The sequence below is a fragment of the Lontra canadensis genome, unplaced genomic scaffold (assembly GCF_010015895.1).
Source record: "Lontra canadensis isolate GAN:19392208 unplaced genomic scaffold, GSC_riverotter_1.0 scaffold208, whole genome shotgun sequence".
Taxonomy (NCBI): Eukaryota; Metazoa; Chordata; class Mammalia; order Carnivora; family Mustelidae; genus Lontra; species Lontra canadensis.
The window spans coordinates 567,549-594,095 of NW_022631202.1; positions in this window are offsets into that span (position 1 = coordinate 567,549).

Here is a 26,547-nt window from a genome sequence, read left to right on the forward strand (position 1 = left end):
TTTTTCTTTTTTTCATTATTATGTTCAGTTAGCCAACATATAGTATATTATTAGTTTTTGATGTCGTTTTCAATGATTCATTAGTTGCATATAAAAGACAAGTCTTAAAAGCATCTAAAGAAGAAAAGATATATTACCTGAAAAGGAACAAAAATAAGACTAACATCTAACTCTATAGATAATGGAATCCAGGAAAAAATAGTAAACTATTTTTAAAAGTCAGAAAGAAAATAATCAGCAACCTTGAATTATATAATCACTGAAGATATCTTTTCAAAAATAAAGGCAACTTCTGGATGTGTGGGTGGCTCAGTTGGCAAAGCAACTGCCTTCTGCTCAGGTCATGATCCCAGGGTCCTAGGACGGAGTCCTCCACTGGGGTCCCTGCTCAACAAGGAGCCTGCTTCTCCCTCTCCCTCTGCTGCTCCCCTTGCTTGAGCTTTCTCTCTCTGTAAAATAAATAAGTAAAATCTTTTAAAAAATAAAAAATAAAGGTAGCTTCCACTTATGACCATGATGGAGAAACATGTTGGAGTAATGAGGAACCAAATTTGCTTTTCTACCTTAACATTTCTTTAAACTGGACAAATTTGTATGAAGTTATGGATTTCAGGCACTGGACCATCAGCAGCTCAAGATAGCAATCCTGAAGAGATAAAGACAAATGAGGCAATGCCTACAATCACTGAAGTTACTTCCTGGAGAGTTTCCAGAGAATAGTGCAAGGAAGAAAAATCCAGGTGGAGCCTGGTGAACTCCCTGAGTTACAAAGACAACATTTTGAATTTAAGAAAGCCAAGGAAGCCAGAATTCACAGGGTAGAATGTAGCGGGGTGGGGAGTTCAGTACAGAGAGAGTTCTTGAGATGTGGAGGTTTCCCTCAATTCTTCAACTCAGTGCTGATTGACACATTTGTGTGAGGAAATTACCCAAAGCTATGGAGCACCAGCAGAAAGAAATGGATGTAAAATTGTTGAAGGTTGTAAATGGCTAGAAATGGTACCCATTCATACCGCCTGAGTGGAGAAGCTTCATAATACATAGTACACTGGATTGAGTACTCGAAAGAGTATCTACTCAATATTTGGGCAATAGTAGCCCCAGACTAAAGGCTCCTCTTACCCTGTCTAACAAAGTTTAAGTGAAAGGATATTAAAACAGCTATTATCATTATATTATACATGTTCAATAAGATAAAAGAATGAAATGAGTATGGTAAGGAGAGACATGGGAGATATTAAAAACCAAAACTGAACATCTGGAGATAAAAAAAATACAATATGTGAGAGGAAAAATATATAGGGTGTGATTAACAGATTCGACTAAAGAAGAAAAATAAGTGCACTATCCAAAATGAAACACAGAAAAATAAAAAGATTGTAAAAATGAACATTGAGATGCATGAAAACTTTAAGTGAATTAATATTGGAGTCCCAGAAGAAGGAATGGTGAAAAAAATATTTGAATATATAGTGGCTGAATCTTTTCCAAATTTCACAAAAACTGTGAACTCACAGATCAAATAAATTCAACAAATCCCAAACACAGGAAGCATGAGGAAAAACAAGATATAATGTAATCAAATTGCTTAGAGCCATTGATAAAGAGATAATCTTAAAATAAGCCATAGAACAGAAGACACATTATACACAGAAAAATAAATAGAATGACAGCAGAGTTATACTAAAAAATCATGCAAAAAATAAAATGTAGAACATAGCCATTTTTAAAAAAAGAAACAAAAATATAATCCAGAAGACAGTGAAACATCTTTAAAGTACTAGGAGGAAATCTAACCTACAGTTCTATATCAAGCAAAGTTATTTGTGAAAAATGAAGGTAAAATAAAGGCCTTTGAGACATACAAAAACTGAAAGAATTCATCACCAGCAGACCAGTGCTATAAGAAATGATAAAGGCAATCCTTCAGAAAGAAGTAAAATGATACCAAATAGAAATCTGAATCAATGCAAAAGAATGAAGAAGAGAATGGTAAACAAATGGGTAAAAATGAAAGATTTTTTTCTTATTTTATAATCTCTTTAGAAGATAATTCACTGATTAAAGCAAAAAATATATACTGTGGTATTATAACACACATAGGAGTAAAATGTGTTATGATGATAGTAAAAAGGCTAAGAGAAGGAGGATTGGAAGTAAGCAGTTGTAAGTTTCTTCGCCATATAAGAAGTGTTATAATATTATTGAAGATTGACTTATAAGTGACACATACTATAAACCCTAAGGCAGCCACTAAAATAACACAATGAAGAGTTATAGTTAATATTTCAACAAAACAGATAAAATAGAATCATAATACATACTCAATTACTCTAAATGAAGGCAAAAAGAGGAAAGTTAAGAACAGATGGGACTAAGAAAACAATTATCAAGATGGTAAATTTAAACATGAATGTATTAATAATTACATTAATCATAAATGGCCTAAGCACCCCAATTAGAAGACAAAGATAGTCAGAGTAGATTTTAAAAATGAAACAATACCCAACTATATTCTGTCTCAAAGAACGCTACTTTAAATGTAAAGCCACAAATGAGTTAAACTTAAATAATAGTCCAGGAAATTAAAAAATACTTTGAACTGGTTGGGAAGGAAAATATAGCATATTGAAATTTGTGGGATACAACTATAGCAGTGCTTAGAGGGAAATGTATAGCATTAAATGTTTATACAGAAAAAAGTAATATCTGAAAATAATAACCTAAGCTTCCACTCTAAGAAACTAGGAAAAAGAACAAAGTACACCCAAAGGAAACAGAAGAAAAGAAATAAGGGCAGAAATCAATGAATTTGAAAACAGAACAATAATAGAGAAAATTAATGGTACCAAAACTCGTCCTTTGTAAGTACCAATAAAACCAATAAACCTTTCACCAGATGTACTAAGAAAAAGAAAGAAAGTGGAAAAAATCACCTATATCAGGAATGAGAGGGGGCATCACTACAGACTATAGAAATTGCAGGATAATAAAAAGCAATCTGAGAATCATCTATGTCTGAAACCACAGGGGGCTTGCCAGTAATTTAGATTCCTAGACCCTATCCCAATCATAGTGAGTAAGAGTCTTAGAGTTAATATGTGAGGGAGGGATTGCTAGGGTTTTGTCTTTTTGCAAAGAATTCAGATGACTAATGCAAAGTCAAGTCCAAGGTGCATTGCTTAAAAGTAGGACCAGCTAGTCTCCAAGCTTTATGACTTGGGAAGGTGGGGAAGGAAATTGCGTTCTACTCTCTTAAATGAGAAGTCTAGATCTATACTTTCTGGAAACGACTTGTCAGGCACTTTGTAAAGGGGCATTTAATGGGAGGTGCAAATGCACACCCACAAATTTAAAATTCCCTCCATTTTTTTCTTCATGTGACACATATGCTAAGGGTTAAGTTTAAACAGGTGACATCTTCCTATGCCCATATCCCAAAGAAAAGTCTAAATTCATCTGCAAAGCCACAATGACACATTCCAGTAATAAATATCTACAGGACATTTTCTGAGTTCTGCCTGATTTCTAGATCTCTAGCTTTAAAACCTTTCCCTTCTACTTAGAGAACAATTGAAAGCAAGGAAATAAGAGCAATATTATGATATGGGATAAATATGAAATCTTATTTTTTTTATGTAAACCACTCATGAATCTATTTGACTCCCATACCAGTGATTTTCAAAACTTTGTAAACAGTGATACACCAGGTAATCATGATACCATCATTTAAGCTCACAACAGCCAGATACTGGACTATTTGTTGTGCAGACAAGGATATTCTGTGATCATAACCCACTCCCCAAATGCCAGGGCTTCCCACTGGCCCAGGAAGTCCAGAGTACTTGCAGGCTACAGCCTATTACATACTGTTTAAATAAAGATTTGCAAGGAAAATAAATTCACGGCAACATTCATTATTGATCATTCTCAAAACTGTCTGGAGAATTACCCCAGAGGGCTTAAGAAAGAAATTAAACATTGTTTTCCTGAGTTGTTTCCTGCTGTTTTTCCACTTCATTGGTTTTGCTCCCATAATTGTGTGTGTTCCTATAGCCACATAATGTTTTAATAGAGCTGAATTATTGTGTACAACTTTGGGATCATATATCAACAATTTGGATGTAAATAACTATAATAATATGATATTAAAATAATAATCAAGATAAGACTATATCCTTAATGTCTTCTTTTTACCAGTATCTCTCAATTCTTTAACTCCTTTTAATCTGATATAATGCTGCATCAAAACCTTCAGATAACTAAATCCAAATCCATTTCCCATTTCTTGTTTTGTTTGACCAATGTCAACCACTGCCTCATCTTTGAAGATCTTTCACCTTTTGCTTTTCTTACTGTTGCTCTCTTCTGTTTTTCTTCCTACTTCTCTGACCTCACAGGCCCTTGTCACCATTTTCATGAGTTCTGAAAGTCAGGCATTTCTCAGAGTTCTAATCAGAGTTTTCTTATCTCATTCCAAAGACTGTCCTAAGCCTCTCACCTCCTTTCATAGTTTAAAATATCATCAATGTATATAACTAGAATTTAGATCTTTGCTACAGGAGTCCAGGTGTCATGCCCCCATATTCCCAGTTTGTTTTTCTAGTGTTTTTTTTCCCATTACTCTCCCACATACCCTATGTTCCAAACCAGCTGCTATAATCATGGTTCAGCCAATATTCCAGATGCTCTCTTATATCCATAGTTTTCACTTACTAGCCCTTCCACCCAAAGATCATATCCAGCAATATATATTAAATAACAAAAGGTCCATTATTCAAGGAAACTCAGGATGGTTCAACATAAGGAAATATAATATTAATATAATTTTGGATATCAAGTATGACAAAGGAAACATATTTGAAGAAAATATATTTGATAAAATTTAAGTCATTCCTGATTTTTAAAATGCATAGAACACTAAAAATAAAATGCTAACTGCTTTAAATGATTAAAAACAAAAACACTACCACAAACCAATCATACATCATAACCATACATCATACATCATAATTAAACATTTGAATCATCACTTTAAAGGTAAAATCTTTTTAAAAATGCCCAATATTGGGGCGCCTGGGTGGCTCAGTGGGTTAAGCCTCTGCCTTCGGCTCAGGTCATGATCTCAGGGTCCTGGGATCGAGCCCCGCATCGGGCTCTCTGCTCAGCAGGGAGCCTGCTTCCTCCTCTCTCTCTGCCTGCCTCTCTGCCTACTTGTGATCTCTGTCAAGTAAATAAATAAAATCTTAAAAAAAAAAAAAATGCCCAATATTATCATCATTATTTCACCTTTTTTTCTGAAAGTTCTATCCAAAGCAATAAGACAAGAAAAAGATACAAAATACAAATTTAGTAAAGGAGAAGAAAAAGATTATTATATACATATTTTGTGATTGTCTCCCTAAAAAAAATCTGAAAATCTATTATAGCTAATAATAGACATTAGTGAATTACTCAAATAATAAAAATTAAGAATTAATCACTTTTCTAAAGTAAAGCAGTGATCGGTTAGAAAAAATAACCAATAATATACATAAAATTACCTGAATCCATTAGGGTAAAAAGAAAATTCCAGACACAAACATATAAACATATAACTCCCATTTACTCAGATATAAAGATATTCATACTATGATTGCTTCTCCATTTATTTATTTACATCATTATTACAATTTTTTAATTAAAAATGCAGTAAATTGTGAAGGAGTTTCAAAAATGCTTTGCATTAAAAGGGTTTATTCTGATGAGAAAATGGCTACTGTTTTAGATTACATGACAAATTTAAAACTAATGAATTATATATTTTACAAGAGTTAATTTATAATATATTAATTGTATCTCAATAAAAATTTAAAACAATAAGGCCTTTAGAGAAGTGACAACTCACCCTGATACAGGATTATGCTTACCTTTACATGGTTTTTGAGTGTGTCTGTGTGGAATCACAAACATCGACACACTGTTTTCACATATATAAACCAAAACAACGCAGCTTCCAAAGTCATTACTGAATATCAGGAGAACTTCAACTTCCTTACAACGTTCCATGGTGCCTGGTGGAATTCCAGATCACTTTACAACTTCTCCTGCATCTTCATCACACATGTTTCCATGCCACACTCATTGGAATGGGAAGGTGCACACTAGTACCACTACTCTTTATCCTGGTAGTGCATTATTTATGGCTTGTCCCATTTTGCAGACCAGGAAACGTAGGCTCTGAGAAGGTAAAGGATGTTTCCAAGTTCATAATAACAGCAGTGTCAAGACCTGGGGTTTGAAACGAGGTCTCTAGATTACATGCCAAGAGGAGCAGTCCCAGGGCCCAAAGCAAGAGCTCCTGGTTTTCTTCCCACAGTAAGTCCAGCCTGTGAAGTCTCCTTCATCCCACATGACTCTAGGATGTGGCCCCCTCCCCTCACAGGAGTTGCCATGGTAGAGGAAGGACTATACTACATGCATTTCTCACCTTATAGTGGTACTTACCAAAGATGCCTCAAGGATGAGAATTACCTTGGGAGACACCCAGCCCCTCCAAGTCCCACTGAACTAGAAACTCAAAGCAAGAAGGAGAACTACTATTTTAAAGACCCTCCACAGGTACTTCTGATGAGGTAAATTTGAGAAATACTTCATTGTTTCATTTGTTTCTCACAGCCACACCATTAACACTATCTCCATAGAATTCATGATTTCAAAATCTCATAGAAATCCATATAACAGAGAAATTAGCAAAGTAATATGGGACATGAACTCAATTTTCAGTGATTGTTTGTAGGGAGTGAGGACCTGAGACACACCCTGAGGAGGCCAGTAACATGTGATATAAGATTCCTGAGGGATTACTGAACTCAATAAACAAAGACAACCAAATGTCACCAGAATAACTCTGAGGAGGGGGGCATATCTAATTAACAGTAGCCTGAAACTGACGTTGATCAGTGCTTAGGAAATGGTCACCTTGAAGGAAGAGAAAAATTCATTCAACTTTCTTCAGTGAATCAGTCATTTCTTCTCTAGGTGGGTATCCTCAGGAATAATAACACAAGTGCACAGAAGTGAATTTTCAACCCGTCTAATGCTGCAGTATTGACAGTAGCAGAAAGCTACAAGCAATCCAGTTGTCCCCCAGCAGAGGACAGGGAGACTAAACTGCTGAGAGAATTCACAGAAGGACACACTGTGGAACTATTTAAGAAGATGAGGTCCTCTGTCCATGAACTTGAAAAAAATGAACATAATGTAAAATTAAGTGAGACAATGTTGCAAACAATATTTAGATGGGCCTTTTTTGTTTTCCATCATTACATGTATTTTAAATAATTACATATTGTTTTGCTTTAAATAATTAAATAATATATATTATATTATTTATATTAGTAATATAATAATATATAATATATTATATAATAATAAAATATATATAATGTGCCTATAATATACATAATATAACACACACACATAATTCATGGAAGCAAAGATTTAAGTGGGGGAATACCAAACCACTAATAGTGGTAATAATGATTGTCTTTGGGTTGCCTGCCTTTCTTTCTTTCTTTCTTTTTTTCTTTCTTTTGTTCTTCTTTTTTTCCTTCCTTCCTTCCTTTTCTCCCTTTTCTCCATCCTTCCTTCCTTCCTTCTGCTCTGCTTTGCTCTGATTTTTTTGTCTGTCGGTATTTTTAAATGTTTCCAGGATTATTTTTCAATTTATACCATAAATATATGTATATCATATGAGCTTCCCAGAACCTTCTGCAGCTCTTGGGAAAGGCCATGCTGACCAGCAGGCAGGCACAGGGGGAAGACAAAGACATAAAGCATCACTCTGAGCATTGGCCTGGGATGTTCCTGGTCTCCTCTCCAGCTTCTGCTCACAGAGAGGCGAGGCTGGCTCAGGCCCCGACGGTGACGCCTATGACGGCGACAGGGAGGTGTGCGGAGCTGGGCTCGGGCTGTGCCAGCTCTCGCTAATCCTCTGCAGTATGGTTCGCTGCTAATTTGTCATGGCACATATTTGCCTTATGTCTAATTAGCATCAAATTGCAAACTGCTATTTGCTAACAATTTGTTGCATCAATCTGCTTGAAAATCTATAGTTTGGAATTGGATTGCAACTTGCCCTGTCTATCAAAATTCTCGTTCACACATACACAAAATAACTTCCCCTTCCCGCCAAAAACGTCGCAATGTTTGTAGTGGCACAAAAGGAGAGCGATGTGGGTTTTTTCTTTTCTTTTTTTTTTTTTCCCCCCCAAAGGAAGGAGTATAACCACGGGGTGTTTCCATTTGAATGTCCTGACTTCGATTTTCCTTGGCCTTGGGAAGATGGCTGAATGGGACTCACACCCAGAGAGAGTGCTGATCCAGGCCTTTCTTTGAGACTTTTCTGGAAAATCAAGACACAGAAAAATACCAGAAACCCTGTCTTCAATCCCAAAAATAAGACCCCCCCCCCCCCAGGTCAAGTTGTGCTAGGAAATTTCTGAGCTCCCTCAGAGCCATGCCTCCAGTCAGCCCTGCTGAAGGGTGCAGCCTTCCCCCAATTGTGTTTCCCATGCATTTGCCCATCTAATGTTTGCAGCCACCCAAGGAAGTCAGGGTTAGTATTTTCATGATTTACAAATGGTGGAACTGGGAAGATGAATGTCACATGTGAGCAGGCGGCAGAGCAGGAACTGAAAGCCAGCCACTGACACTTCATGGTCTAGTTGACCCTCTGAATACCAAAAATAGATTGTGGGAATAATGACTATGATGATAAAAATTATGAAATGAAATATGAATGAAAAAATAATAAAATAAAAAGGAAATAATATCTAAGAATGGCATCTCATTGGATAGTTTAGCCTTGTAGAGGCAAAACGTCTAGTTGGGTATTTGACATTTGGGTTTGGAAACATGCCCCATGACAAACTGAGGAGTCAGGCCTTCAGACTCACTTCATGGTCTTGAAAGCCACCGCTGGTGGTCCAACTAGAACGAAGAACTATAATCTCCATACTGGCAGGAGGGATGATTTCTGTGGAGTCCAAGGAGAGTCAAAAGTAACATTGGGGTTGAGGTCTTCCCTGGTTGCCAGACAGAGAGGAGTGGAAACTCCCAGTATAGGGAAGTTGCTGCTCTACTGCTGGGCACAAGCAAGACAGTTGAGACCTCCTCAGCCCAGGATGCAATTTGCTAAAAATGCTCCCTTGGTTAGAATTCCTTAACTTTGCAGGTGACTCAGGGGCAAGAGGCTCTCCTGGTGTGTCCCTCCTGTTCTCCTTAGCATTCCTGATGGGGATTCCAAACACTTGTTTTGGAAAAACTCCATGCTAAACAGCATGAACCTTCCTCAAAAAATTAAAAATAAAACCACCATACAATCCAGCAATTCAACTCCTGGGTATAAGTCAAAGGAAGTGCAGACAGGATCTCAAGAAGGTATGAAGACCCCCGCATTCACTGAAGCATTGTTCACAGTAGACAAGATGTGGCAACAACTGAAACGTTAGTCAACTGATGGACAGATAAAGAACACATGGTATATGCATACACATACAATGAAATATTATTCAGCTATAAAAAAGAGGGAAATCCTTTCATTTGCTACAACATGGATGGACGGGGAGGGCATTATGCTGCACGAGATAAGTCAGACAGAGAAAGACAAACACTATAGGATCTCACCTATGTGTAGAATCTAACAAACCAGAACTCAGAGCAACAGAGAGTAAAGTGGTGGTTGCCAGAGGCTAGGGACAGGGAGTGGGGAATAAGGAGATATTGGTCAAAGGATCCAAAATTCCAGATAGAAGATTAACAATTCTGAGGAGCTGGAGCAGCTGTGTGGGTCATTTGGTTAAGTGTCCAACTCTTGGGCTCAGGTCACGATCTCAGAATTGTGGTATCAATTTCCTTAATTGGATCCCATGCCCAGCAGAGAATTTGCTTGAGATTCTCTCTCTCCATATCCCTTTTTCCCTTCCCCACCTTCTCTCTCTAATGTAAGTAAATAAATTTTTTTTAAAAAACTTGAGAGGAGCTAACATACAACATGGTGATTATAGCTAATAATAGTGTATTATACACTTGGTAGTTCGTAAGAGAGTAGATCTTAAATGTTCTCACCACAAAAAGAAGAAATGCCAACTACGTGATGGGATGGAGGGGTTAGCTAAGGCTCTGGAGGTCACCATTTCACAATATGTACGTGTATTAAATCAACATAATGTACATCTTAAACTTACACAATGTTATATGTCAATTACACCTCAATTTTCCCTCTTTGCTGATTTTTAAATCATACAAGTTACTCTGTTATTATAGTCAAAGTCTCTATTTTTGTTGCTTCTCCTTGGAATTGCTAGGGATGGAGAAAAAAAGATTATCTAAGAGGACCTTCAGAGAAGGAGCCACAGAAATAACAAAGATCCCTGTAAACTGAAAAAATGGTTCTCTACACTCATAAATATGGTCAAGAGTAATTAGTTGAATGTACAGGACTGACATTCCTTCAGGAAGTGCTCATGTGCCTTCCTGGTGCCATGACTTCTCCTCGGTGCTGGGATGGGAGCCGAGCAAGGTGATCCCAGCCATTGCAGAGCAAAATACACAGAGGCACAAGAAAGGGGCTACTCAGAGCAATGAGACAAGTTCTTGGCAAAACAAACTCGTGAACTTACATCAGTCTACATCAAACAGAGAAGGCTCCCTATTCAAAAAGATGTCTGAATGGAACAGAAGGAACAGGGGACCCTTCCAGGCATAGGGAGGAGCAGGTGCAAAGAACCAGAGATGAGTGTGTGCATTGAATCTTCTGAGAATCCAGAGATTGCATGTAACAGAGGTCACCCCATGGCCCTTGGAAAGCTAAGGGGCATCACAAAGTTCTCAGGCTCCCTTCTGCCATTGGAGGGCTTTTTCCAAAATGCAGAGTCTTAGGATATGTAGAGAGGAAGTCCTTTTCCACTCTTCCTCGACAATCAACTTGCCACAATTTCTCCCCTGGGCTCATTGAAGGAACAGGGCAAAGCAAAGGAAAATTCTGATCTGATTCATTCAGACATAGAAGCAAGCTCAGAAGCTTTCTTTCTACACATGTGCTCCTGGACTTTAATGACTTTAAGACTTTAAATGACTGCTCCATGCCAGCATCCCAATAGAAATGATGCTACCAACTACTGTACAGAGGTACAATTTTCTATACTTGGACTGGAAGGAGGCCAGACCCTGCAAGGACCTACAACCAACACAGAAGTACACTGGGGAAGAAAATCAAAAGGGGGCCTGGATAAACAAACAATCCCTAAACAATTGACTCTGGGAAGGAGAAGGACATATACTCTAAAGAATTGTGCTCAGGGATTGTGTTCAAGTCCACTCAGATGAGCCTTCAAGCATCCACTACTACATACAAACACACATGCTCCAGATCTAGAAGAAAAGGCAAGGAATTAGGGGTCACGGAGGAGTCAGAAGTGCAGCCAGACCAAGAGGACAAGTCTGTCCAGAGGCCAGAGACAGCAGTCTCCCCAGGATACAGGGGCCACCCTCTCTCAGCCTGCCTTGTAAGCTCCATACCAGGTAAAGCCCTTCCTCACCAACACAGCTGAAGAGGGACACCAGCCATCCACCAAGCCCAAGATGGGCCCCCATTGGCCAAGGTGGCATCAGGGAAGGCAAAGCTATTGTGTGATTTAATGAAAACCTAACTAATATCTTAGGATTCATTTTAAGTCAGATATCAAAACAAAAGAGCTCCTTCTAAAAAAGGGGTGCAAGTCTTCTGATTCCCCCACTGGTCTGGAGAATCTATGGTAGAGTCCCGACGTCCCACCCACCCCACTTCCTGGGTGGAATAGATACCCTTCCTATACCTGTACATTCTGCTTCCAGGTGAGCAAAAACCCAAGGTTTGGAGCAACAATAGCTGTCGTCCTGCCACCTGTGGTCCTTAGGAGACATGTGGATTAATGGAAGGTACAAGCTCAATCACAGACTTGCAATGAACCCCCTAGAGTCTCCTCCACACCAGTCTGTGGGAGCCGGCCCAGGATCTCTGCACCCCACGGCGGGCCACTCTTGCATCTCCCACGCAGCACACTGGTCTTTAACCTTTTCGCTAGCTTGGAGACATGTCTGGAACTTCCAAAAGGCCCCTGTCAAAATGTCGGGCTGCGAACTATTAAACTTTATTTTGATGTCTTGCTTTTCGGGAATAATTACTCTGTACCTAAAATGTTGGCCTATTTACTGCTTGTGCAAAAAAGATGACAATAAAATCAATGTTGCACAATTCCCCAAAGTCCATCAAAGTCTTTTGCAATGTTAATGGATCCGTGGGGCTAAGAGGTGTGAGCTCATGCTGGCCTGAGTGGATGCCTGGCTCCAGCAAGGGAATGTTCTTTCCTTTATTGGCCTGCTTACCCCCATCACCCACATCGGCCAAATTCATTCATTCTAAAAAGCTGGCTCAGACCCTGGGGTGAGAGCAGGGGTTGGATGTGGACAGAACTGCTGAGAGCAGATTGACAAGTACACAATATCACAAGCCTGAAAGCTGGCAGGCACTTACAGGGACTGACAGGTCCAACCCCATTCTCTAGAGACCAGGACACAGATCTAGAGAGGGGGCGTCGTCCACCCAAGACCCTACAGCTAAAGACCTGTGAAGTCAGACCCAGAACCATGTCCTCAGGTTCCCGGTCAGAAATTACATCCACTACTCTGTTCTTGGAGTGGAATCATTTCTTTATCTTGTTGCATCCCCTCTAAGAACACAGACGTGGCTCAGTTAAACGTCCAACTCTTGGTTTTGGCTCAAGTCATGATCTCAAGGTCAAGAGATCGAGCCCCGTGTAAGGCTCTGCACTCCGTCTGGAGTCTGCTTGAGATTCTCTCTCTCCCTCTCCCTCTGCCCTCCCCCTGCTCGCATTCTCTCTCTCTCTCTCTCAAATAAATAAAGAAATCTAAAACAAACAAGCAAAAAAAAAAAAAAAAAGGCATGTCTAGAGCAGTGCAACCCCTTTGGCCAGGAGGACAGGCTCTACTATGTCTCCTGGTTATACAGTCCAGGCAAGGCTTCCGTGCTCAGAGACATTTCAGGGAAGCTCTCTACAAATTTCTCTCGTGTCCAGTATGTGCTGGTAGATTAAAGGTTCTAAGAAGTCTTTTAATCAACAGTGAGTTGGGAGTGTCCGTGAACAAGGCATTTTGGTGAGGGGGCAGGTGCTGAGCATTGCATTGTTGAAATGTTTTGAATCGCAACAATTCAAAAAAATTTTGCGAAAAAAGGTGAATTGTTGGAGAATTCACCTCTGTGAGCATTGCAGAATCACTATTCACCAGCATCACACTGCGATGTTGATGGAGTGGAGCAGCAGGAACTGGTATGGGAAAGGCTCTGTGGAATTAAGTCAGGAGAGGACAAGGAACAGGAGGAGAGTGGTGTTCACTCTCCTCACGGCATCATCGGAGGCTACCATGGGGGCCCAGGGCAGCAGGGGCTGCCTTATCCCAGTGGGTGGATGGGGCGAGAGTAGGTTGTATGAAAGCTAAGAGAAAGGACAAGGACTGGGGAGAGAGACACAGCATGAGCTGTGGCAGAGTGGTCCCCTGGTCTATCCTGTGTAGGGTCCCATCAATTCGGGAGGCATCAAAGGGACAGTGGAAAGCAGAGGATGGGGCACAAAAGACCAGCACTGCCCCCCTCCCTGGGACAGGTGCAGTAGCCAGTCTGAGCATCCCTATAGGGCTGGTTTGGAGGTAGCTCTGTTGATGCAGAGACCTTAATGGTCCCTACTGTGACCGAACTGCCCACGGGGGCTACAGGAGCGGGGATTGGCCACTGTGCAGCAGGCTGTGTGCCAACGGAATGCACCCTACTAGGTACTAAATTAACACACCGAAGGACACCTGGGTGGCTCAGTCTGTTAAGCAACTACCTTTGGCTCAGGTCATGATCCCAGGGCCCTGGGACTGAGTCCCCCATCCAGCTCCCTGCTCAGTGGGGAGTCTGCTGCTCCCTCTGTCTGCTGCTCCCCCTGCCTGTGCACTCTCTTGCTCTCTGAGAAACAAATAGATAATTTTAAAAAAATAATAATAAATAAAAATTTAAAAGAAACAAAATTAAATTCACACACAGAGGCCAACCTCTTGGGAGGATGGATACACCTGGGGTCTCGTGGAGGTGACCTTGTGCTTTTAGTTTGTTTTCTGCATGAGCAGTTTGATGCCTCTTCTAGCTGCATTGAGGGAACAGGCTGGCGACTTTCAGAAGGAGCCTCTTTCCCAAGACATGCCCTGACGTTCCCCTTACCCACACCCGCGGACCTTCCCCCCACCACAACAAGTCCACTTGCCACTTTTCTGCTCACTCACCTTGGCTGTGGGGTCTTCCAGCAGCCTTTCCCATAAGCTGGCTCTGCGGACGCTCCCTGGGAAGTGTGATTCCACATCTAAGAAATCGCTGTTGAACCCCGCCTTTTGCTTAATGTCCCTCAAGCAAATGTACACGGATGCAAAGGTCCCCCAATGCTGGGGTGTTTAACCATTTTTTTAAAAAGATTTTATTTATTTATTTGACAGGCAGAGATCACAAGTAGGCAGAGAGGCAGGCAGAGAGAGGGGAGGAAGCAGGCTCCCCGCTGAGCAGAGAGCTCGATTCGGAGCTCGATCCCAGGACCCTGAGATCATGACCTGAGCCGAAGGCAGAGACTTTAACCCACTGAGCCTCCCAGGCACCCCGTGTTTAACCATTGTTGAAGGGAAACCTTCACACAGCTTGCTGAAATTGGTCATGATACTTGCTCCCTAGGTTCCCTACTCTTTACTCAGAAAAACTCAATTGAATCAGGGACTCCTGATTCCTGTTAGAGAAATCATGTCTCCTTTCCTCGGGTGGGTTAGATTTGTTTAGGTGTTCACTGACCCCATACTTGATTAACCACCCCTACCCCTTTTTCCCAACTCTCCAGTGGAGCCGTGGAACTTGCTAGGCTCCAGAAAGTCATGAGGGTCCTCTAGTCCCATGGCCATGTGGGGGCCCACCACACCTTTGGAGCCACACGCCACCATTTCCCATTTGTATTTCTCCAAAGCTCCCCGGTAAGAATGAACACGTCCCAAATGCTTGTTTCGGTCTCCTCTGCGAACATGCCTGCCCCACACGACCCACACGCCCAGCCACACTTGAACTAATCTCTCCCACCTGCCCTTCTCAAGCGGAAGGGGAGGAAGGAGACTCTGGGAGAAGAAGGGAGAGAGAACCCGCCAGGACCAACAAGAAGAGGTGGGCGCCTCCAGTGAGACAGTGAGAACTGAGTCCAAGATGTTAGGAAGGAGAGGTGGGATGGAGAAGTAGAAAGAGGAGAGGGAAATGCATATTTCGTGAGAGAGAGAGAGCAGCTTTCCATTGCTCCCGCAGTGGGTCCCAGATCCGGGCATCCATCACCAGGTGCCTGATGGAGAAACTCTGTCCCCTTACCTATGACCAGCGGCGATGTTTTTTCAACGATTCCACAGGAGTCAAAAACCCAACAAAGCGCATCGCGGGCGCTGTAAAGGGAGCATGCTGCTCGTGTCTGTGACCACTGTATGCAAAGCTTGGCATTAGTCACAGCCAGGCCGGCTGTGACAGGCCTGAAGTGAGGGAGATTAATGCGAGGCTGGGGCACTTTATAATTGTCATTCTGTTCTTTCAGACTCTGCCTCTGACTTTCAATTTTGCTCCAGAATTAATTGTCTGCTCCCTGCAGTATGACTGATGGAGAAGGATACGCGTAGCCCAGGCACCTAGCTCTGGCCTTGACAGTCTAAGGCCCGGCGTGGGATGTATTGTATGCGGTCAGAGCAGGGGACAGACAGGCATCTCTCGAAGAATTGGTCCGCGCCACACCTGCCTTCAATCAGATGTGACCGAAGACCATCCTTTGCTAAAAATTATCTCTGCTTGTAGCATCCCTAAAAACATACCCAGGCTCCTATTAAGGACTCACCCTGGAGCCCAGAGCTCGGTTGGTAAAGTCCTTCCCAGCCTTCAGTTCTCTGATTTTTCTTCCTGTCTCTGGTTCTGGGTAATAAATTCGGAGTGCAGCCTCCCAGGTCCCAGCCTTCCCAGATGTGAGCATTTTTTGTGAGCACAATACGTACACAGCGTCTCTGACGATAGAAAGGCAAGGGTTGGTGCCAATTTCTAATTGGGTTAAATATTCACCTCCCTTCTCATTAACCTGCCTCATCTTCCCTCGTCTCAAAAAAAAAAAAATCATTTATATATTTTCTTAAACATTTAAACTGAAAAGGCTGTCTCAGTATATAATCCTGAAAGACATCTCCGGCAAAATAGCCATGTTCTCTGCTTTTGAAGGATTTGAGAGTCCAAGACAGGATTGTTGGGTAGGGAAATAAATGGATGAAGTCATGCAAAGTGGTAATCCTAAACAGAATGAAACAGAGATGGTCATATTTCGTTTTTGTAAATAAAGAAAAATCCTTCTGAGTCATTTTTCAAGCCAAGTTCAGATGCTGGCCATTGTTCTAGACCAGCAAGCCTCATTCCCGCTGCAGATCCGTCCATGAAAACTTGGGTGTGCTGCCTTTTTTATGTAAAAGGAACCCCACTCTCAATGTTTACTGACTCTGCAGGGTGGAGGGAAGTGTTTGTGGGATATATTAACAACGTTCGCCTCCGTGCTCTGGTCTGGGTTTGTGTGGCTGGGACTGATTCTGGACGTGAGGTCTAGAAGGGAGTGTTTCCTCCGGCCCTCCCCAAATAAAGTTTTATTAAAGGGACATCTGGCATTTCTGAGGCACCTCTTCCTCAAAAATGGATCAGACTGATGCTTGACAGGAGGGAAAAACCAGCCAATAAGGGAAAGGCAGATGTCGATGAGCTGAAAAGCATTTTCAAGCCTGGTTTTCCGGAGAACCTTCAGGAGTTCCTTCTAAATACGCTGCCTGACTGTAACCTGCAATAAATTATTACAGCTTTAACTCATCTGGTACTTTCATACGATTACGGTATTATGTTAAAGGGTACAGAAATATATAATGTGCTCAACTGTCTCCACGGTTGATACCAGAGGGAAAATTACCACCACTCAGTGAAGAAGATCCAACCTCATTACATTAATGATTTATCACAATGGGAAAATGTGAAAAGTAACTAGTTGCTTTTATGAAAAGAGGCAGCTTTTCCCACTGGCAACTCCTGCAGGCTCTCACAGAAGAAGGATTTAGAAGGGGCTCCAGACGGTCACACTCTCCCACCCCCTTCCGGAGCTCCCTCTGCAACCTTAAGGAGAAGGTGTGCAGGCAAACGTTGGAATATCCTTCAAACTTGACATTAAGTATTCAAATGTTACTTAAGCAAAGTGTGAGCAATTAAATTAATCAATCTTCCCAGCCATGTACAGAACAGATGTTCAATAAATCCTCTTTGCTTACAGTGAGGGGGGGAGAGTCCACTTTTAACTGTCCTTCAGCGATGACACTGCTCAGGCGTCCTCTGCCAGCCTCCTGGGCCACTGGCAGGCACTTCTGCTGTACTTTCCTTTATTATAAATAACAACAGGCCACCTGGCCTACCTGTGCTACCTGGGAGCCTCAAGTTTAATGATCCTTCCGACGCGAGGCTCCACTCTCTCCTGATCCCGGGTAATGGGGCTGATGGGAATGGCAACAGAGTGACGGCTGGCAGTGACGGATGACTTCTGGCCATCTTGTGCTGCTGACAAGCGGTGAATGTGGGCCAGTGTTGCAGAAAGGTCAGGATCAAAGTACTTGCGTGACTTTCAAAGTTTCTCCAGAAAAAAAAAAAAAAAAAAATGAGCCTAAACCACGGAGACTTCCAACAAGGGTGCAAACACCAACCATGGCCCCGGGAGGTCCGGCTCATTCTCAGGACCAGAAGAACCAGCAGCCTCGATCGGAAGCCGTGACTTTCGATGGGACTGGGAAGCCAGACGCTGGGGAGCAGGAGCCTTGTTTTCTGGGCATGAATGTTTCCCAACGGGTAATTTCACCACTTCACCCCTGGGCTCCTGGGAACAGAAAGGGGGAACCGCTCAGGCAGTCAGTTCTTCCTCCAACCCCCAGGCGATCGTCCTGAGTCTCCAGGTCACCCCATCGCATCCCTCAAACCCGATGTGGTCCTTTTGACCTCCGCTCTGCTGCAGAGGGAGCTGACCTACAATTCAACAAAGAGATGTACCTGTTTGCCAAAGATGGCAAGACCTGACTATCCACTATGGATTCTCCAACTAAACCCGCTATCCTGGAAGGGAACATGGGGAGGCAGCTGGGCGCAGTCCCACAGGGCCGCTCCCCCTCCAGGCGAGGACACACCCCAGCCTGAAGCCCCTGGCCACCACCCGCTGCGACCCACAAGGCCACTGACATTCACAAGTGGCCGTTACCACGCCTGCCCTACAGATATATAACTTCAACCTTTTGAAGGCTGCCTTTCCATATATGGACTTTATCCACATTTTAATGAGGCTTTAAAATCTCCAAGATTAAGCTGGTATTTTATGTAGAACTGCCTGCTTTTTATGATATCCTGACATGTTGTACAACATTTGGCGACTATATTGATCCTTATAAATTCAGTATCTATATATATTCATGAAAAGTACCTTTTCTCCCCATTCGGGCCACGAGATGATCCAGACACACATTTCCCTGAGTGCAGACAAGAAAACTGCAATTGTCATGGTTTTGAGCATACACAATGTTTCAGTGTTTTCAAATTAAACCCCTTTTACCATCTGCTTGAAAAGTCCTCAGTGAGGAAATGACAGCGCCTTTCCAGGTATCTAATGGTGGAAGTGCCCCTGTTTCTCCTTCAGGTGAGCCTGTTATAAATCCTGCGGGGCCCAGCGAGGGCTTCCTCCCGCGTGGGACATTATACATCTTCATGCCCTCATGTTTGCCCGACCACAGAGACCGGCCTCCCATGTTTCTCTGTGCCATTTCATGCTTTTAATCTGAAACAAATGATTGCAGGGGGGAGAAAAAGCATTATCACCTTGGCAAAGCATCAGGAGTATAAAAAAAAAAAAAAGGAAGAAGAAGAAGAAGAAGAAGAAAGGGACTATGGGCAAATTCATCTTCAGCTGCTACAATCAATCTCTCACCTAAAGAAATACACAATAACTAGGCGGGAAAGAGCCAAGATTTATGACTTAGAAACATCTACACTGACCAGCATATACCTAGTCTTCTTGGCTTCCTCCCTACCCGAATGGCTCTCTCTAACAGTTACAATGATAAACTGTCTCTCCCTACTGTTTTACAAGTACATTAGCTTTATTTAATGAGATCTCAGAGTAATTTAACAGATGTATATAGGACATAAGACTAGGAAAACTCTTGCTACTTGGATACTTTTGCCAAGGTATTCTAGGACGGCTAATCTGAGGTGTAGCTTTATGTTCTTTTGCAAAAGTATTATTCAAATTTTCGGGAGGCTTTTAAAAATGATTTTAAGAGAAATACTATAGTATAATCAATGAGGAGAGAACCACTTGCCACATGTATTTGCATTCAGCCCCTCAAAAGCCAGGATAAATGGGCTTTCAGAAATCACGGGACCTCACTTACATGTTGAATTGTCATGAGGAATGTCACTGTCAGAAATTAATAAATTTGTAAAAAGTCTTTCATTCACCCACCTTCCAGGAGGAGTAAAGAGATACCCAGGAGTGAGGAGGGGAGAGAGGGCAGGCAAAAGGAGGAAGAGGAACACCTTCTCAGGGAGCTATAATGCTCGGCCAATGTCACCCTCTCCCGACAGGGAGGGGAACCAGGCTGCTGCAGGTGCACCTGCCTATCTGTCAGGAACCACCCCCTTCCTGGCCAGCCCTCTCTTCCTTCCCTGATATCCTGTACCACTCAGGGCTCTGGTAGTTTTTAGTGGACAAATGGCAATGGTACTCACTTTTTAAAAATTGCTTTAATAAACTGCCAATTAATAAGCGAGAAGAGGAAGCCATGGGAAATTACCTGATCGTGCTTAAAATACAATTAAAGGGGGAGGGGGAATTTTTTTCCTCTTCATTTTTCCAAAAGCCCAGGGATCGTGCTAGGTTGCAATATTCTGAACCAAACCCTCCTAAGACAAAATCCATATAGCCCGGCGCACCACATGTTCATCTTCGTTTCAAGTCACACCCAGTTTCAAAGTGGAATGTTAGATTTGCTCAATGATTGTAAAAAATATATATATATTTATATACTTGGGGAAAACAAAACAAAACCAAAAAAAAGGGGCAGCTCAAAATTTTACTTAGTGGTGATACCAGGTCTAATTTTGTTTGTGGCTTTTTCTTTTAAAAGCAGAAAATCATCATATTAAACTATCAGTTGCCTTTTGTTGAAATATTTTATCTTTTTAAATCCTTTAAGTTGTTTGTAATAGTCTAGTTGATATTTACAATTCTGCAAGTGTTCCACACCCCTCTCCTGAGAGGCTGGTGCAGTCCCTCGCAATGGAGTCCCTCCTAGAGCACTTTTACATGGGGGTCACTTCTTAAGGCACAAAACAGGACAGCAGGTGGGTGGGGATTAAAGCCTGGGCTACACGGGTCTCAGCTCAAGGTAAACATTTTTAGTGGCATTCTCCATAATATACAATATTTTTTACCATGCTAATGACTCCTTATGAATAATTTAGAAAATCCAGTGTGGTCTTTTTAAAATATAGCATTCACGGTGAGCATAAAAATCCAGCCACATGAAAGGTTATGGTACTTAGTGGTCACCCTATGAAAATGCAACAAGAAATCACAACACACCAGCTCACTTTAGGGATGCAGGGCTAAGGAAGAGGAAGAGGGAGAGATGGGGGGACAAGTTGAGGGGATAGAGCATCCAATCGGGGCAAGAACAAATCTGTTGCATGAAATTTCATTTCTTGAGAGCTATACATCAAGTTGTATTTGTTTAATGAGGTTGGCACCAGAAAGATGTATAGAACATGTCAGACACCCAGTACCAATGCGTAGTGGGGAAAAGATAACATCTCAGGCTCTGACCACTCACTTAGTCTTCCAGCCAGCTTCTCTATCTGGTGGTTCTTTGGGGAATAATAAATGAGAGGGCAGAAGGAACAAGGAGCCAAATAATGAAAAACACACAAAAAAAGAAAAATTATAACACTGGAGAGCAAAGTAGAGCCAGATTTACTGACCTCACAACTACATAATCAAGAGAAAGTTATCACTGAAGAAACTTTTACTAAGCGGTATGATCTTAAATAACAGGGAGTCCTGTGAAATTTACAGCACTTTTAAGATATGCAAATTGAATGCAAGGTATAGACATAGGGGTAATTAATTGTAAATCTAAGAATAATGTTTCTTTGTCAGGCTGTCTCCATGTTGTGGAATACATTCTAATGTGCCTTAACTTGGAATATTTTTTAAAGGCTGGTCTAATTATAAGATGTTCAGAATTTCAAAATACTACTTATTCTTATTTAATTTAGCTGCTGTAATGTTTAATAACAGAATTTACTGATTGCATAAAAATATTTTAATCTTCCACCATTAAATCACTTGTTTCCAGGTCCAGAGTCAGAGTCTGAGTGTAGACAGGACGTTACCTGGAGAATCCCCTTCCATGGGTCCTGACTGTATGCTGGGAGTGGAGGATCCCAACAACTGGTCAGCCAGTTATTTTGTGTCAAAAAAGTAACTTCTGGCTCCAGTAGTGATTTCTTTATGATGTTGGAAACAATGTGACTGATTTGAAAGCTTCCTGTTTAGCTCTCTCCTACCTGCTGAAGAAAACCTCTCAGTCCCTTTAACGGAAATGGTGGCCACATTCTGTATACAGAGGCTGCCATTATCCACAGAGGATGTATCATTCCAAGACCCCCAGGGGATGCCTGAAACCACAGGTAGTACTGAACCCTAGGGATGTTATGCTTTTCAGTGATCCTTACATATCTATGATAAACTTTAATTTAGATGTTAGGCACCATAAGAAATTACCAACAATAATAATAAAATAGAAAAAGTGTAATGGCATACTGTAATAAAATTTAGGTGAATGTGGTCTCCTTCTCTCTCTCAAATTATCTTCTCATCCTGTGCCCACCCTTCTTGTGATGGTGTGATGTGAGCTGAGATGAAGTGAGGTGAGCGAGGTAGGCGTGGCGATGTAGGTTAGGCTCCGCTGATCTTGTGAGGACACTTCAGAAGGAGGATCACCTGCTTCTAGACCGCAGTTGACTGTAGGTAACTGACACATGATGGACGCCTAGAAACTCTGAAGTGCGAAGGGAATATGACACTTGGCTCTCATCAAGAAAGTTCTTGGAGAGAACCAGGAAGAAGGAATGGAGGAGGGCTTAGGCAAAGTGGTGAGGAGTGCAGGTCAGGGGGAAAGCAGACGGGTCCTTTGATCACCCCCAAATGTCCAGCTCAGAGAAGCAAATACTGCACAGTTGGGACATTGGTTGCCTCTGCCTCTGAAGTGGAAAACAAACTCTGTGGAATCCCCTCTCATGTCCCTCAGCAAACAGCTGACCAAGAATGGACCAGGCAAGGGCAGAAGGTGGGGGTGGCAGTGCACATATGGGACTGGCCCAGGGAGAGAACGGTGAAGGGTGAAACCCCGCTCTTGGGCTCGGGATCGGAGCCCAGCTGACCCAGGAAGTCCTTCTTTTTCTAGTGCTCAGCACTGGACTGGCAAATGTCTACTGTCATGACAATGCTCACTCCTGGCTCTCCTCCTGCTTCACTGGCTGCCCTCGTCCCCTGCCTTCTCTGGCTTCTTATCTGTTCAACCTAAGAAAAAGAAAGGAAGGAAGGAAGGAAGGAAGGAAGGAAGGAAGGAAGGAAGGAAGGAAGGAAGGAAGGAAGGAGGAAGGGAGGGGAGGGAGGCAGGAAGAAGGGGAGGGAGGGAGGAAGGAAGGACGGGGGGAGAAAGGAAGGAAGAAAAATGTTGATGCTCTTCAAGGCTCTGTCTGGGGCCTTTTCCTTCTCTTCCTCTACCCTCTCACCATTTCATCCAGTCCAGAACACTAAACAACAGAGCACTGGGGTCTCCTGGATTGCAATCTCCAACCCAGACATATTCAGATATACACAGCTGACAACTTCAATGTCTACTCCTGATGACCAAGAACGACCACGTCCTGGTGGAGCACGCCCGCCTGCAATGTTCTGCTCCCACCCTAGATCATTCTCAGACCCTGGGTCATGGCTCAGATGTCAGTTTTCTCTAATCACCCTATCATCTGGACCGTGACTCCCTCATTTCTTTGTCTCATGTTCTTTTACTGACTTCTAAGAAACGTGCACAATTTATGTTCTTTTCCTTCTGCTCTTTATTTTCTGTTGTCTGTGGGATCCACTAAGAGAGGCTGGGGTGGGCAGGGCTTGGGGAGGACAGAGGACCTCTCTGCCATGCTACTGCTCAGCCTGCTGCCTCTGGCCTTTTGCTGGCTAAGAGTGGGTTCTCAGTGAATAACTGGGGAGCAACGTCATTTGGTTACCAGGTCAGAATGCTGGCAAGGTCTATGCCTCTTCCAGGGGCCTAACAGCAATCCTGCAGCAGATCTCATGTCACTGTATGCACACCACCTCACATGCATCTCTGGGCAACTGGGCTGAGCAACGAGATGGGCCAGAGAAAACCATGAGTATAGCAGGGGCTTTGGAAATTAAGCCACCTAAGACTTGGGTTAAAGGACTAAGAATATGAGCCTGGAAGAGAAACATGGCTGAATGGTATTATAGCAATTATTTGAGAATCTGGAAGAAGGGGGATTTCAATTGGTGGGTACAACTGCAGAGAACTCACCTACGCTGTGCAAGTACAGAGGCAGTGTAGGATGGTAGAAAGAGCCAGGCAGGCCACAGAGCAAAACAGCCATGGACCCAATCCCAGCCCCACCACTGGCTCCCTAGTGGGAGGTCGGGCAATGACACCATTTTGCTGTGATTCAGCCCAATGCCTTGTTGAAAGCATTTAGTGAAATGTTTGCAAAATATCTAGCCTTCAGATGTTAAAGAGAGAAAATAAACATGCCCTGCACCTTATACTTGTAGGAAATAGTGAAATTCCATCGAGATTAAATGCAGAACATCTGACTCTTAATTCCTTAGCAGCTCATGCTGTAACTCTAGGTTTTGGCAAAGTTGAACCATTCCCTGCCCCAATCCGTCAAACATGTTTGGGATTCACCAATGGTCTATCTTCCCTGTCCTGAAGAATTGTCAGCCTGCCACTGTTGGCCTTGGTCATTTTGAGTCCACTTGGCCCCACGTAATTGGAGTAAGTGGAAGTCAGCCCAGACATTCATCCTAGTTACTGAATATCTTAATATCCATGCTGTAGGAATAGCCTATAGAAAGCCAGGGATCAAAGTTTCCTTCCCCTACAAATATGATTAATGAGCATAGTACATATATCTGAACAAGCACTTGAATCCATAATATGTAAAGAGTTCTGACAAATGAATAATAATTTTTTTAAAAATCCAAGGTTCTAAAGTACAAAATGAGCAAAAGACTTGAATGGAAACTTAACCAAAAAAAAAAAAAAAAGAGAGAGAGAGAGAGAGAGAAAGAGAGATAGAAATAGACCATATGTACATGAAAAGATGTTCATCATTGCTCATCTGGGGAATGTAAAACAAAACCACAATGAGGTACCATTCATACCTTGTATAATGGCTAAAACTGAAGAGACTGAGAACCCCAAATGTAAACTAGGTTGCAGAAAAATTATAAGTCTTAGACCTTGCTTGTGGGAATGCAAAATGAAACAATCACAATGAAAAACTGCCATAAAGTTAAACAAACATAATTTGACACAGAAAATTCCACTCCTCACCATTTATTTTTACATTGTTTACAAAAAGACATATAAACAAATATTCATAGCAGCATTAATCATATTATAGCCCCAAACTGGAAACAACTCTATGTCCACCAACTAAGGAATGAAAAATTGTGGTGTGTTATAGTGATACAATGAAACTATTCAGAAATTTGGAGCGGGAGACAAACCATGAGAGACTGTGGACTCTGAGAAACAATCTGAGGATGTTGGAGGGGCAGGGAATGGGAGGTTGGGGTGAGCCTGATGGTGGGTGTTATGGAGGGCATGTATTGCATGGAGCACTGGGCGTGGTGCATAAACAATGAATGCTGAAACACTGAAAAGAAATTTTAAAAATAAATAATTTTTTTTAATTTAACTACCTTGGAGAAGTGTATGTTCATGTCTTCTGCCCACTTATTGACTTGATTATTTGTTTTTTGAGTGCTGAGTTTGAGTTATTTATAGATTTGATACCAGCCCTTTGTCTGTAGTGTCATTTGAAAATATCATCTCCCATTTCCTGGGTTGCCTCTTTGTCTTGTTGACTCTTTCCTTTGCTGTGCAGAAACTTTTGATCTTGATGAAGTCCCAAAAGTTCATTTTCACTTTTGTTTCCAAAAGACAGATAACCAAGTCAAAAAATGGGCAGAAGACATGAAGAGACACTTCTCTAAAGAAGACATATGAATGGCTAACAGAGATGTGAAAAAATGGTCAACATCATTAGTCATCAGGGAAATTCAAATCAAAACCGCACTGAGATACCACCTTACACCAGTTAGAATGACAAGAATTAACAAGACAAGAAACAACAAGTGTTGGAGAGGATGTGGAGAAAGGGGAACCCTCTTATACTGTTGGTGGGAATGCCAGCTGGTGCAACCACTCTGGAAAACAGTGTGGATTCCTCAAAAAGTTAAAAATAGAGTTACCCTATGACCCAGCAATCGCACTACTGGGTATTTACCCCCAAGATACAGATATAGTGAAAAGACGGGGCACATGCACCCCAGTGTCCATAGCACCATGTGCACAATAGCCAAACTATGGAAAGAGCTAAGATGCCCTTCAACAGACGAATGAATAAAGAAGATATGGTCCATATACACATGGAATATTACTCAGCCATCAGAAAGGATGAATACCCACCATTTGCATCAACATGGATGGGACTAGAGGAGATTATGGTAAATGAAATAAGTCAAGCAGGGAAAGACAATTATTATTATATGGTTTCGTTCATATGTAGAACATAAGAAATAGCATGGAGGACCTTAAGGGAAGGAAGGGAAAACTGAAGGGGTGAAAATTAGAGCAGTAGAACCATGAGAGACTATGAACTCCAGGAAACAAACTTAGAGTTTCAGAGGGGAGGCAGATACCTGAATGTGCACACTGGTCAAAACCCACCATACTGTACACTTAAAATCTGTACATTTTACTACACATAAATCTATTCTTAAAAAGTCAATTGTAAATGGGGAAAAGAAGAAAAAAGTTAACAAAATGCCCCTCCACACCTTTGATCATGGGCACTTTGAGAAGGGGTGCCCCATGGCATGTTGGGAACCAAAGTATTGAGAGCTCAGTGATGGGTCCCTTTAAGGTGGAGTATGTGGCCCCCTCATTCCCTGGGTACACCCAGGTCCCCAGGTAGGCAGGTGTCCTTCAGTCCTGTCTGTTACTCAAACCCCAAGAAATTCAGTTCGTGCAAAGAGAAAGCAGAGT